The sequence below is a fragment of the Bos javanicus genome, chromosome 20 (genome assembly GCF_032452875.1).
Source record: "Bos javanicus breed banteng chromosome 20, ARS-OSU_banteng_1.0, whole genome shotgun sequence".
NCBI lineage: Eukaryota > Metazoa > Chordata > Mammalia > Artiodactyla > Bovidae > Bos > Bos javanicus.
The window spans coordinates 44,045,749-44,061,254 of NC_083887.1; positions in this window are offsets into that span (position 1 = coordinate 44,045,749).

The window sequence follows — 15,506 nt, forward strand, 5'->3', positions numbered from 1 at the left end:
TGGACTGGAATGGGTGAATTTAACTCAGATGGCCATTATATCTACTACTGTGGGCAGGAATCCCTTAGAAGAAATGGAGCAGCCATCATGGATAACAAAAGAGTCCGAAATGCAGTACTTGGATGCAATCTCAAAAATGACAGAATGATCTCTGTTCATTTCCAAGGCAAACCATTCAATATCACAGTAATCCAAGTCTAAGTTCCAACCAGTAATGCTTAAGAAGCTGAAGTTGAAAGCTTCTATGAAGACCTACAAGACCTTCTAGAACTAACAGCCAAAAAAGAAGTCCTTTTCATTATAGGGGACTGGAAAGCAAAAGTAGGAAGTCAAGAAACACTTGGGGTAACAGAATGAAGCAGGGCAAACGCTAATAGAGTTTTGCCAAGAGAATGCACTGGTAGCAAACACCCTCTTCCAACAACACAAGAGAAGACTCTACACATGGATATCACCAGAGGGTCAACACCAAAATCAGACTGATTATATTCTTTACAGCCAAAGATGGAGAAGCTCTATACAGACAGCAAAAACAAGACCGGGAGCTGACTGTGGCTCAGATCATGAACACCTTAGTGCCAAATGCAGACTTAAACTGAAGAAAGTAGGGAAAACCACTAGACCATTCAGGTATGACCTAAATCAAATCCCTTATGATTACACAGTGGAAGTGAGAAATAGATTTAAGGGACTAGATCTGATAGTGTCTGATGAACTATGGATGGAGGTTCGTGACACTGTACAGGAGGCAGGGATCAAGACCATCCCCATGGGAAAAAAAAAATGCAAAAAAGCAAAATGGCTGTCTGAGGAGGCCTTACAAATAGCTGTGAAAAGAAGAGAAGTGAAAAACAAAGGAGAAAAGGAAAGATACAAGCATCTGAATGCAGAGTTCGAAAGAATAGCAAGGAGAGATAAGAAAGCCTTCCTTAGCAATCAAAGCAAAGCAAAAAAAGAGGGAAACAATAGAATAGGAAAGACTAGGTATCTCTTCAAGGAAATTAGATTTACCAAGGGAATATTTCATTCAAAGATGGGCTCTGTAAAGGACACAAATGGTATGGACCTAACAGAAGCAGAAGATATTAAGAAGAGGTGGCAAGAATACACAGAAGAACTATACAAAAAAGAGCTTCACGACCAAGATAATTATGACCATGTGATCACTCACCTAGAGCCAGACATCCTGGAATGTGAAGTTAAGTGGGCCTTAGAAAGCATCACTACAAACAAAGCTAGGGGAGATGATGGAATTCCAGTTGAGCTATTTCAAATCCTGAAAGATGATGCTGTGAAAGTGCTGCACTCAGTATGCCAGCAAATTTGGAAAACTCAGCAGTGGCCACAGGACTGGAAAAGGTCAGTTTTCATTCCAATCCCAAAGAAAGGCAATGCCAAAGAATGCTCAAACTACCACACAATTGCACTCATCTCACATGCTAGTAAAGTAATGCTCAAAATTCTCCAAGCCAGGGTACAGCAATACATGAACCGTGAACTTCCATGAACCAGACGTTCAAGCTGGTTTAAGAAAAGGCAGAGGAACCAGAGATCAAATTGCCAACATCTGCTGGATCATCGAAAAAGCAGGAGAGCCAGAAAAACACCTACTCCTGCTTTATTGACTATGCCAAAGCCTTTGACTGTGTAGATCACAATTAACTGTGGAAAATTCTGAAAGAGATGGAATACCAGACCAACTGACCTGCCTCTTGAGAAACCTGTATGCAGGTCAGGAAGCAACAGTTAGAACTGGACATGGAACAACAGACTGGTTCTCAAAAGGAAAAGGAGTGTGTCAAGGCTGTGTATTGTCACCCTGCTTATTTAACTTCTATGCAGAGTACATCATGAAAAATGCTGGACTGGAAGAAGCACAAGCTGGAATCAAGATTACCAGGAGAAATATCAATAACCTCAGATATGCAGATGACACCACGCTTATGGCAGAAAGTGAAGAGGAACTCAAAAGCCTCTTGATGAAAGTGAAAGTGGAAAGTGAAAAAGTTGGCTTAAAGCTCAACATTCAGACAACTAAGATCATGGCATCTGGTCCCATCACTTCATGGGAAATAGATGGCAAAACAGTTGAAACAGTGTCAGACTTTATTTTTGGAGGCTCCAAAATCACTGCAGATGGTGACTGCAGCCATGAAATTAAAAGATGCTTCCTCCTTGGAAGGAAAGTTATGACCAACCTAGACAGCATATTGAAAAGCAGAGACTTTACTTTGCTAACAAAGGTCCGTCTAGTCAAGGCTATTGTTTTTCCAGTAGTCATGTATGGATGTGAGAGCTGGACTGTGAAGAAAACTGAGTGCCGAAGAATTGATGCTTTTGAAGTGTGGTGTTGGAGAAGACTCTTGTGAGTCCCTTGGACTGCAAGGAGATCCAACCAGTCCATTCTAAAGGACATCAGTCCTGGGTGTTCTTTGGAAGGACTGATGCTAAAGCTGAAACTCCAATACTTTGTCCACCTCATCCAAAGAGTTGACTCATTGGAAAAGACCCTGATGGTGGGAGGGATTGAGGGCAGGAGGAGAAGGGGATGACAGAGGATGAGATGGCTGGATGGCATCACTGACTCGATGGATGTGAGCTTGGGTGAACTCAGGGAGTTGGTGATAGACAGGGAGGCCTGGCATGCTGCAATTCATGGGGTTGCAAAGAGTCGGACACAACTGAGCGACTGAACTGAACTGAAGCTACTATTACATTTATTTCCTTATAAATTACATTTAGTTTATTTTGGCATTATCTAGAAAAAGCAGAGAGGAAAACAAAATTACCAGTTTAGTAAAAAATAAAAGTTACTTTTTATAATCATAATCAATCTTTAATTTATGTGTAGCTTTTTCTCTGAGTTTATTTTGAGATATTTACTAACAATTCTCAACTGTGATAAGTAAAAACACAATTGAATTTGTAGTGCAGGGTTAAGGATAGAATGAGGTAGAAATTTTATGGCTGACTTTAAAAACAAACTAAACTAAATATAAGAAACATTAACAACTGACACTTTTATTACTATTATCAGGCTCACTGTCATTTCTCCTCCAAGTAATTTTCACCATATATAACTCCTTTTATAAAAGGTAAAAGCACTTTGAAAATATGATTAACACATTTTACCAAGCACTTCCTAAATCTTAATATTTATGTTAAATAAGATCTTAGTCATCACAAATGCTTATGAGGTTTTTATAATCTATATTTTTATAAATAATTCAGTGTACAGAATTCAAATGTTTCATTGATATTTATTCAGTAGGCAGTTTATCCAAAGTTTAGTTTCAGTATTCTCTTTCACTAGAGAATAGGTTCATTCCTTAGTGACATCCCCAAGTTTCTTCTCACTATTGTCATTATTGAAGAATAAAACCTCTTGTGAACATTATCAGTTAACCTAAGAATATTTATTACTGTAGCTAATGTCATTTTACAGTGCCCCTTTTCTTAAATGGTTTAAAATATTAGCATAAGTCTAATATAATTTTTACCTTTTCTATTAATTTTACCTGGGAATTCAAATACATTTTTATATACACTGACATAAATTATAAAGAAGAGATCAAATGCAGGGCAGTCTGCAATGGCAGTCATACATATAATTACAAAAATGTAATTAATTCCTGCTCATTCTTACATGGCTCTTATTCTCTGAAATTCTTTTGATGTTGATTTCTCCCCAGATATATATTTCATGGTCTGTGATTATCAAGGATATTCTTTGTTAAACTCCTAATATAAGTTTATTTATGGTGGATTAAAATTTGTAAGGTAGAACAACTTTCAGCTTCTACAACATCTCTTGAACACTATCATAAGTTAATTTGGAATAGGACTATTTCTTGAACAGACTAATATCTAGACATTCATTATTAGCATAAAAGATTCTTCATTGTTCCCTTGTATATTCAATTGATATTTTGCATTTGAATTTATATCATCTGTGTAAGATTTTTTAAATAAAATTTGAGGAAAACATAGAGAATTGAGTTTTAAGATGAACATGTTTCAGCTACTTTTTAAAGTAGTTAAATAAGAAAGAAGCTGTAATATCTTCTTAAAAATAATATTGAGAAAAATAACTGCACTAAAAGATGTCAGGTATTATAGGAAACTATATTCAGAACCAAATAAATATAAGACAGTTGTAATGCCTCAAAATATGTTTTTGCAAATTTTTTCCAAAAATTATAAAAAAAAGAAATTATAAATCTCAAATATTAAATTAGGAGCCATAACTGTCTGACTTCAACTGATCTGTAATTTGCCTATTTATAACTCTTTGAATTGTGTTACTGGAGAAAACTCTCGAGAGTACCTTGGACAGGAAGAATATCCAACCAGTCAATCCTAAAGGAAATCAACCCTGAATATTCACTGGAAGGACTGATGCTAAAGCTGAAGCTCCAATACTTTGGCCATCTGATGTGGAAAACTGACTCATTGCAAAAGACCCTGATGCTGAGAAAGAATGAAGGCAGGAGGGAGAAGGGGATGACAGAGGATGAGATGGTTGGGTGGCATCACCGACTCAATGGACATGAGTTTGAGCAAACTCCTGGAGATGGTGAAGAACAGAGAAACCTGGCATGCTACAGTTCATGGGGTCACAAAGTGTCAGACACGACTGAGCAACTGAACAGCAGCAACATGGAAATAATAACGCCTGCCTTTCCTTCCTCACAATAAACCTCTTGAAGAAATTAAACCTCCTTAATCTATTTGTGCTACCCTTTTTTATCTTGCCTACCCCTCTGTTAGGGGCTTCCCAGGTGGTGCTAGTGCTAAAGAACCAGCCTTCCAGTGCAGGAGACAAGAGATGAGGATTCAATCCCTGGATTGGGAAGATCCCCTGGAAGAGGGCATGGCAACCCACTCCAATATTCTTGCCTGGAGAATTCCACAGACAGGAGTCTGGTGGGCTATAGTTTATAGGGTTGCAAGGAGTCAGACACAATTTAATGACTTAGCACACACACACACCTCTATTATAGTCCTCATCTCCAAACACATTCTATTCAACAAAATAGGCTATTGCAATTATATTATGTAGTGTTACCACAACCAATTGAAAACTTTCACACCTCTTAGCCTGTATTCCCATATCCCCCTTGAAGATGTTTCTTCATCTTAATTTGTCTCTATTTTACTCATTTTGGGACCTATTCTGCTTCAGGAGGAGAAGGCAGGAGTGTAAGGGGACGTCAGAAGATGAGAATGTTCAATGATATCACCAACTCAATGGACATGAGTTTGAGCAAACTCTGGGATATGGTAAAGGACAGGAAATCCTGACATGCTGCAGTACATGGAGTTACACTATAAAGCCTTAAACAATAGAAATTTAGTATCTTACCATTCTGGAGATCTAAAGTTCAAAACCAAGATGTCAGCAGGGTTAGTTCCATCTGAAGGCCGAGGGGAAAGGTTATACACTAGACCACTCTTATTGACTTCAAGATGGCTGTCTTCTCCCTCTGTCTCTTTATATTATCTTCCCTGTGTGTGTGTTTGTATCCGAGGTTTCCCTTCTATACTGGATTGGGGCTCATCCTAATGACCTCATTAATTTTATTATGTCTATAAAGATACTATCTCCAAATCAAGTCACTTTCTGAGATACTGGAGATTAGGATTTCAACATACAAATTTTAGGGAAGCACAATTCAAGTCATAAGAGTGTCCTAAAGTGCCAAGTCCCAAGGAAGCAAAAGGTAGAGGAAAAAAGGAAAGATACACCATCTGAATGCACAGTTCCAAAGAATAGCAAGTAGAAAGAAGAAAGCCTTCCTAGGTGATCAGTGCAAAGAAACAGAGAGAAACAATAGAATGGGAAAGACTAGAGATCTCTTCAAGAAAATTAGAGATATCAAGGGAAAATTTCATGCAAAAATGGGCACGTAAAGGACAGAGACAGTATCGACCTAACAAAAGCAGAAGATATTAAGAAGAGGTGACAAGAATACACAGAAGAACTGTACAAAAAAGATCTTCACAACTCAGATAATCACAATGGTGTGACCACATACCTACTGCCAGACATCCTGGAATGTAAAGTCAAGTGGGCCTTAGGAAGCATCACTATGAACAAAGCTAGTGGAGGTGATGGAATTCCAGTGGAGCTATTCCAAATCCTGAAAAATGATGCTGTGAAAGTGCTGCACTCAATATTTCAGCTAATTTGTAAAACTCAGCAGCAGCCACAGGACTGGAAAAGGTCAGTTTTCTTTCCAATCCCAAAGAAAGGCAATGCCAAAGAATGTTCAAACTACTGCAAAATTTCACTCACCTCACACGCTAGCAAAGTAATGTTCAAAATTCTACGAGCAAGGCTTCAAAAGTACATGAACTGAGAACTTCCAGATGTTCAAGCTGGATTTAGAAAAGGCAGAGAAACCAAAGATCAAATTGCCAACATGCATTGAATCATAGAAAGAGCAAGAGACTTCCAGAAAAAACTTTTATTTTTGCTTCATTGACTACACTAAAGCCTTTTGCTGTGTGGATTAGACCAAATTGTGGAAAATTCTTCAAGAGATGGGAATACCAGACCACCTGACCTGCCTTCTGAGAAATCTGTATGCAGGTCAAGAAGCAACATTTAGCACTGGACATGGAACAACAGACTTGTTACAAATTGAGAAAGGAATACAAGGCTGTATATTGTAACCCTGCTTATTTAACTTATATGCAGAGTATATCATTTGATATGCTGGGCTGGATGAAGCACAAGCTGGAATCAATATTGCTGGGAGAAATATCAATAACCTCAGATAAGCAGATGACACCACCCTTATGGCATAAAGCAAAGAAAAACTAAAGAGCCTCTTGATGAAAGTGAAAGAGGAGAGTGAAAAAGCTGGCTTACAACTCAACATTCAAAAAATGAAGATCATGGCATCTGGCCCCATCATTTCATGGCAAATAGATAGGGAAACAATGGAAATAGTGAGAGACTTTATTTTTGGGGTCTCCAAAATCACTGCAAATGGTGACTGTAGCCATGAAATTAAAAAATGCTTGCTCCTTGGAAGAAAGCTATGACCAATCTAGACAGCATGTTAAAAAGCAGAGACATTACCTTGTTGACAAAAGTCTATCTAGTTAAAGCTATGGTTTTTCTAGTAGTCATGTATGGATGTGAGAGTTGAATCATAAAGCTGAGCACCGAAGAACTGATGCTTTTGAACTGTGGTGTTGGAGAAGACTCTTGTGAGTCCCTTGGACTGCAAGGAGATCAAACCAGTCAATCCTAAAGGAAATCAGTCCTGAATATTCATTGGAAGGGATTATGCTGAAGTTCCAATACCTTGGCCATCTGATGTGAAGAACTGACTCATTTGAAAAGACCCTGATGGTGGGAAAGATTGAAAACAAGAGGAGAAGGGGATGACAGAGGAAGAGCTGGTTGGATGGCATCACCGACTCAAAGGACATTAATTTGAGTAAGCTCCGGGAATTGGTGATTAATTTTTTAAGGTATTAATGTCAATTTAAAAATTCTATGATATATATATCCATTAAATTAAATTAAATTGTATTGTTCTGAAATACACCTTTTGTAAATATTTGAGAAAAAAAAAAAAAAAAAGATTTCTGGTCACAAGTCTTTCCTTCCAGCTGCTGCTGCTGCTAAGTCGCTTCAGTAGTGTAAACTATCTAAAATACACAGGGTTCATATTATTCTGTTGTTGTTTAGTCACTAATCTATGTCTAACTCGTTTTTGACCCCATGGATTGTAGCTTGCCAAGCTCCTCTCTCCATGGGATTTCCAAGGCAAAAATATTGGAGTGGGTTGCCCTTTCCTTCCCCAGAGCAAATTTCTGACCCAGGGATTGAACCTATGTCTCCTGCTTGGCTGGCAGATTCTTTACCACTGAGCCACCAAAGAAACCCTTTAAGGTGCTATTATTTTTATATATGCATGCTCAATAGATCAATCAAAGTATGGATAAATTGAGAAAAATTATGTTTGTTAAGATGACTGGCATTCATAAGTGCTGTCATCTCCATCTGAATGTCCTCTCCAACTATATCACTGTTATAGTTATTCAGACAGAATCCACCTAAGATTTGAAAATATACAAGACAGAGAAGATATCATAGATCCCAATACCAACACTGAAATGGGTAACCAGATATTATAAAGCATTCCCTTTAATTTACACCAATGGGAACAAAAATATTCTAATATAGACAACTTTTGAAAATGTGAGATACTGAAAGACATAAAATAACACATAAAATCATAGCAAAGGAAACTACAAATAAGGTGAAAAGACAACCCTCAGAATGGGAGAAAATAATAGCAAAGGAAACAACTGACAAAGAATTAATTTTCAAAATATACGAGCAGCTCATACAACTCAATACTAGAAAAACAAACAACCCAATCAAAAAGTGGGGAAAAGAACTAAAAAGACATTTCTCCAATGAAGACATACATATGGCTAACAAGCACATGAAAAGATGCTCAACATCACTTATTAGTGAAAGTGAAGTCATTCAGTTGTGTCAGACTCTTTGCGACCCCAGGGACTGTAGCCTGCCAGTCTCCTCCATCCATGGGATTTTCCAGGCAAGAGTACTGGAGTGGGTTGCCATCAGAGAAATGCAAATCAAAACTACAATGAGGTACCACCTCACACCAGTCAGAATGGCCATCATGAAAAAGTCTACAAACAATAAATGCTGGAAAGAGTGTGTATAAAAGGGAACAGTCTAGCATTGCTGTTGGGAATGTAAACTGATACAACCACTATGGAAGATGGTATGGAGATTCCTTAACAAGCTAGGAATAAAACCACCATATGACCCAGCAATTCCATTCCTAGACATATACCCTGAAGAAACTAAAATTGAAAAATACGTGTACCCCAATGTTCATTGCAGCACTATTTACAATAGCTAGAACATGGAAGCAACCTAGAGGTCCATAGACAGATGAATGGATAAAGAAGCTGTAGTATATATATACAGTGCAATACTAAGCCATAAAAAGGAATGCATTTGTCTGTTCTAATGAGGTGGATGAACCTAGAGTGAAGTAAGTCAGAAAGAGAAATATAAATATCGTACACTGACACATATATATGGAATCTAAAAAGACAGTACCAGTGAATTTATTTTCAGGGCAGCAGTGGAGAAATAGACATAGAGAACAAACCTATGGACACAGGAGGAGGGGAGGAGGGAGAAAGTGAGATACATGGAGAGAGCAATATGGAAATTTACAATACCATAAGTAAAATAGATAGCCAATGGGAATTTGCTGTGTGACTCAGGGAACTCAAACAGGGCCTCTGTGACAGGTTGGAAAGGTGAAACGGAGTGGGAGATTGGAGGGAACTTCTGGAGGGAGGGGATATGGGTGTACCTATGGCTGATTCTTGTTGATGTATGACAGAAAAATCACAAAATTCTATAAAGCAATTAGCTTTCTATTAAAAAAAAAAGATGAACAAAAAATTCCATTAAAACATAAAGATAGCAATATGTTGTCTTTCAGATATATAGATGGCTATAGATGACTAATACCAAGGCTAAATGTAAATGCATATGATTTTTTGAATATAATGCAATACTGAAAAATGGAGAAGGAAATGGCAGCCTATCCCAGTATTCTTGCTTCGGAAATCCCATGGATAGAGGAGCTTGGCAAGCTACTGTCCATGGGATTGCAAGAGTCTGACATGACTGAGTGACTAAACAACAAGAACAATATTAAAAATAATAATATTATTTAAATAATATAACTTTGAACTCGATATGAAGAAATATTTAAATAAATTATTGTGAAATTTGGAATGCCAATTGCTGAATTGTTTTCTCTTACCATGTGTTTATACTGCCTATGAGAGGGCTTTTAATTTAGATAATGAAAAAAATGATTTGAAAAATTCCCATTAAGATTTTACAAAAAATATATTGTACTTAGGTCCCTGTGCACGATTCTGTGTATAGGTCTGTGTACGTGTGTGCATGCACCCAAACACTTACACACTTGTCTGGCACTTCCTTTTAGCTCAGAATTAATAGTAACCCAAATATCTAATAGAATAGAACACTTTGTCTTAGTAGAAAATCAAAAGGTTAATGCTCATTTTTAGCTTTTTGATTTGTTTTACTGATTATTCTGAATATTTTAACTTTTATAGAATTTTTCCACTCTTTAAATGGCTAAAATATATACCAATTGATACTTTTCACAGAATGAAAAATTTATATTTAGTACAGTCTAGTATTGTTTCCCTGTGTTTTTATTTTATAGACATCTGTTATTTTCTTTTGTCAAATCTTATTTTGATTCATATTTGTTCCTAAAATTTGAAAGCAATATTCAATTATATTTGTTAAAACATACACTTTTCAAAATGTTTAAAATTTTGACTAATTTTGAGTTATTTCAAAGCTAAGAAAGATTTTTCAATATAGAGTCCTGGGACTCTAGTTTCTGTTCAGTAATTAGAATTCTCTAGATTTAAAATCAATTCAATACATAACAAAGATGTTCTGTTGGTAAAATACATTTTTGCTTGTTGCCTACTGATCATTCCTCTCTTTACTTTGGCATCCAAAGGAGTTATACTTCCGTATCCTCTAACTATTTGTCCTCAAAGATTTTACACACATGGGTGCCACTGACATAAAATTTATCATAAATTCTACATCATGGTAGAATTTTGTAAATTTCAGTACTCAAATATTTTGATAATGAAAAAATCACTGTTAGATATGCGATACATACAATACATAAACTAGCCTATCTTCTTCTTAAAAGAAGTGCTTGTAATATCTAATTATGCTATAAAGTGAGACGAATCAATCTGCCCCAGGTAGTGCAGCTGCAAGGCTTAGTAATTTTTTATAGTACTGACTTCTTAAAAACATTAATGTAAAATAACATAATTCTTTCAAACTGAGCTTTTCTTACTTTTACCAGCATGCTACACAGAATGACTTCTTAATTTTACCAGCATGTTGGGCAAATTTAACAAATGAATGACACTTTAAAGCAAAAAGAAGAAATGTATTGGTTTAAATATTTTAAATTATGTTTATAAAACCATCAGAACAAATAAATTATACTCTCACTTGAAATTATTTGAGAGATTAAGAACTTAAATATGTTATTAAGAAATAAACTAATATTTTAACTATAAAGAATAATGTGGTTTGCTTCTCTGTGTACTGTTCTGAGTTATTCTGATATGTATGAAACGAGATGCCAGTCCAGGTTCAATGCACGATACTGGATGCTTGGGGCTGGTGCACTGGGAAGACCCAGAGGGATGGTATGGGGAGGGAGGAGGGAGGAGGGTTCAGGATGGGGAACACATGTATACCTGTGGTGGATTCATTTTAGATATTTGGCAAAACTAATACAATTATGTAAAGTTTAAAAATAAAATAAAATTAATTAAAAATATATATATATTTTATATATATATATGACTTCTATTAAATCTATGAACTTACATGTAGATTTTTGAAACAAATAACTAATTAATGTTATGCTTATCTTTACTAAAATATACTACACAATAGGAAATGATATAGTTTCTCTTCACAGGAAGGTCACATAAAAATATAATGAGTATTTCATTAAAAAAAATTTACCACCACATAGGTTTGTTGTTAGTTACAATAAAAGCCATAAAAACATTAATATGCATCAGGTGTTATTTATTAAGGTGATGTGTCAATTGCCAAATTCCACATGTTGACTTTTAGAAGAACGTTTATGTTGAGAATAATGACTACATTACCCTTACAAAGTATAAAATATTGTGAAACCATACTTTTAATTCTCACTTTGTCTACATTTTGAGATAATTTATTTATCCAATTCTAATTATGATTAAGTAACAAGAACAAGACATACTTATGTACTAAAATTAACTATAACATAAACAAACAGAAAAAAACAAAAAATGCTTGACAAAAGTGAACAAATGTTTCAGACATTAGACACTGAAAGGTATGACTTTGAAGAAAACAAATGAGTTATTCTTGATGTTAGCTCAGATCTCCTATTATAAATTTTTAATTCTAAAATAATGTATGGAAAATCAAACAGAGTTAAAAAGCCTTACTGAAATGAGAAGGTAGAGACTGGAATCTGGAAAGGCTGAGATGGCTGAAACTTATAAAGCTAAATCCTAGAAGAGAACTACAAAGAAAAAAACCCAGAAATGTGCTTATGGTCCAACTGATATGCTCAACATGAAACTATTCAAGTGTGAAGAATAATTATAAAAGCCCAGGAAAAGAAAAACTGAAAAACTCTAAACTTAAAACTTTTCATTAATCATACAGGACAAGAAGCTATTTGAGATACATACAAACAAAATGACTAGTTTTCAGTGACTACCTGTGCCATTTAAAGGAGATACTGGAAGTCTCATGTTTTAATAATGGGGCTGAACCATCTTGGAGTAAATGTTACAGTTTATATTCTCTAAAAAAGCTATCTGGTTGACTTGCAAACAATTTATCAGTCAGCCCAAACAATCTTTAAGAAAGAAATCAAAATCCAGTCATTCAACAAGAAAATACAATGAAGAGCATCTTACTAAAACATGACAAGCAGCAGAAAATTTCCAATAAATGTATCAATAAACTTGTAAGGAAAGTTAGATCATTTAATGAAATAAAAAGCACCAGAGGCTTAGTAATCTATGAGGACATTTCATTTTGTTTAACATATGTGTGATCACAGACCTTCATTTTCTATATTAAGTTTTATGTTATTTGCTTACTAGATATTTGACACAATTCACCCTTAAATAATTTTAAAAATTTTGGTCTGAAATTATATATGTGTGTGTGTGAGTGTGCATACATGCACATGTGTGGGTCAAATTTATTTGTTGGTTTTATCTCTGAATTTTTAATTTTAAATAAGTTGATTGACTTACAGTTATTTATTATTCCTTATTGTTTTAGTCTCAGTAGAGTCTGGAGGAATAAAATATGCATTCCTGAGGCTGACATTTTGATAATCCTTTTTAATTTTTAATTCCAATTTCAAATTTGTTGATATTTTTTAAACAATTTCTAATGTTTTTGAACTGACTCATTGGAAAAGACATTGATGCTGGGAAAGATTGAAGGCAGGAGAAGGGGACAACAGAGGATGAGATGGTTGGATGGCATGACTGACTCAACTGACATGTTTGAGCAAGCTCTGGGAGTTGGTGATGAACAGGGAAGCCTGGCATGCTGCAGTTCATTGGGTCGCAAATAGTTGGACAGGACTGAGCAACTGAACTGAACACTTTTGATTGTTTTCTCTATTCTTTTTTCAAATTTTTAAAATTTTTAGTTGTATAATTATTTTCTTTTTATTTTCTCCTTCCTTGGGATTTAAATTTGCTTGTCATTTATCTAAATTCATAAACTTTAATTAACAACTGATTTCAATTGCTACCTTGTTTTGAATATGTTTTTAATACTAAGCCTGTGGAAAATTACAGAAATAGGATCTAAGGAATGCAGTGTTGGATCAGCTTGATTTATGTACAACAAGGAGAGATTCTGCTTTCATTGTGTTAACTCAAGCACCTGGAAATGACTAAGATTTTGCCTGGTTGGTTGATGTGATCACCAATCCAAAGGTGATTTAACAGAATAGAGTTGAATTGCCTGAACTTATTTCTTGTTCTGTAGAAAAAGGTATTGAGAGGGAGGGAGAAAGATCAGAAATTTAGATAGCATCTATTATATAAAACTTGTTTACTCATTCTCTACCAATGTTCTCTGGGAGGAAAAAAGTTCTTCATAAAGACTGTGATTGAGATGGTCTTAGTATTTTCAAATATGGAGGCTACTATATGCAAGCAGAGCATGCTAGTGGAAGTGATGTCATGAAGTGAGCTCAGGCTCACTGAAATAGCTGGAGATGACAGGATCTGTGATGGCTGTGGTCAAGTGGCAAGACTCAAATGCCATTTATGAGATGTGTATGGTTATCATAATGGGCAGCAGAGTCAAACAATTAGAATTGCTTAGGTCATAGATATTTTTGATGCGGCTGGTTGACTAAACTCCCAACAATGGAAACAGATAGGCAACCTACTGAAGTTATATTTGTTTTGCATAGGCAGGAAATATCCATATTTGTTGAATAGAAATGACTAGAATCACCATAATGGTTAAAAATACAGGCCTTATCAATTCCAGGCTTGATCCAGTTTACACAAAGAACTTCAAATATAGGTAAAATTATATCCTCTTATGGAAGTACCTTTCTGCTTAACCAAATTGTGTTCTGTAATTTTCCCTTTAACAAATCTTAAAAGAAAATCTAGCCATAGATAACAACACAGATGAACCCTGAGAATAATACGCTGAGTGAAATAAGCCAATTGCAGAATAAAAAATACTACATAATTCATTTCTATGATGTATCTAAAGTAATCAAAATCATAGAAGTGGAGAGTAGAATGGTTGTTGTCAAGGGCTAAGGGGAATAAAAATCAAGAGCTAGTCAACATGTAAAAAATTCCAGTTAAGCAAGATGAGTGTTATAGAGATCTGTGTAAATCTGTGCCTATAGTTAAAAATACTGCATCAAACACTTAATTTTTTTTTCAATAGGATAGATATAATGCCCAATATTCTTACCACAATAACAAGAGTGGGACATGGGACTATTTACCAGGGTAGTTGTTCATTAGCAAAGGCAAAATAAACCAAATTCATCAAATAATGGCTGTAAACTGAAACTGGTATCTGGAGACCAAAAATGTCATTGTATCCAACCAATCAGAGAATAGCTTTATGACTATCTGGTAATCAATAGCATTTCAACTTAGGTTCATTGTGTAGGCCTACATCTTCATCAAACCTCTCTGGTTATTTCCCCAGTTTCAGACTGTGTAGTTTCAACAAACATACTCAACAACTGGCACTCAACAATTTCTCATGGGTTTTTATAATCCATGGAATGATGATTTATACTCTAGAGAAAGCTAAATGCCTTTATCTACAAAAGTAGTAAGTTAAAGGCAATACCATATAGAGGGACACCAAAGATTAATGACGCCATCAAGAATAAAAGAGGCTGCCATCAAGGACTTGAAAGATGCAAGAGTAGTGATTTCTACCATAGCCATATTCAATTTGACTATTGTCTTATACACAAACTGTGCTTTGAAAAATAATGGCTTTTTGACTATTGTCTTATACACAAACTGTGCTTTGAAAAATAATGGCTTTACATTAACTTAAAAAAAAAACAAAACAAAACTTCATTATCTAATGCTACATAATGAAACAGCCCAAAACTTTGGTATAAACCAATTTTGTAGATTTTTATCCCCAGTGGTCATTTTTAAGCATCTAAACATCTAAGAGTGTCTATCATTGAATATTTATTTAATATTCATTTTGAGTGATTATAAATTATCATCAAATTAAACCACTTTGAAATTTTAAACTGGGGAAGCATCTTGACAAATCTTATATTCTTGGTGATATTTTCTCTTGGAAT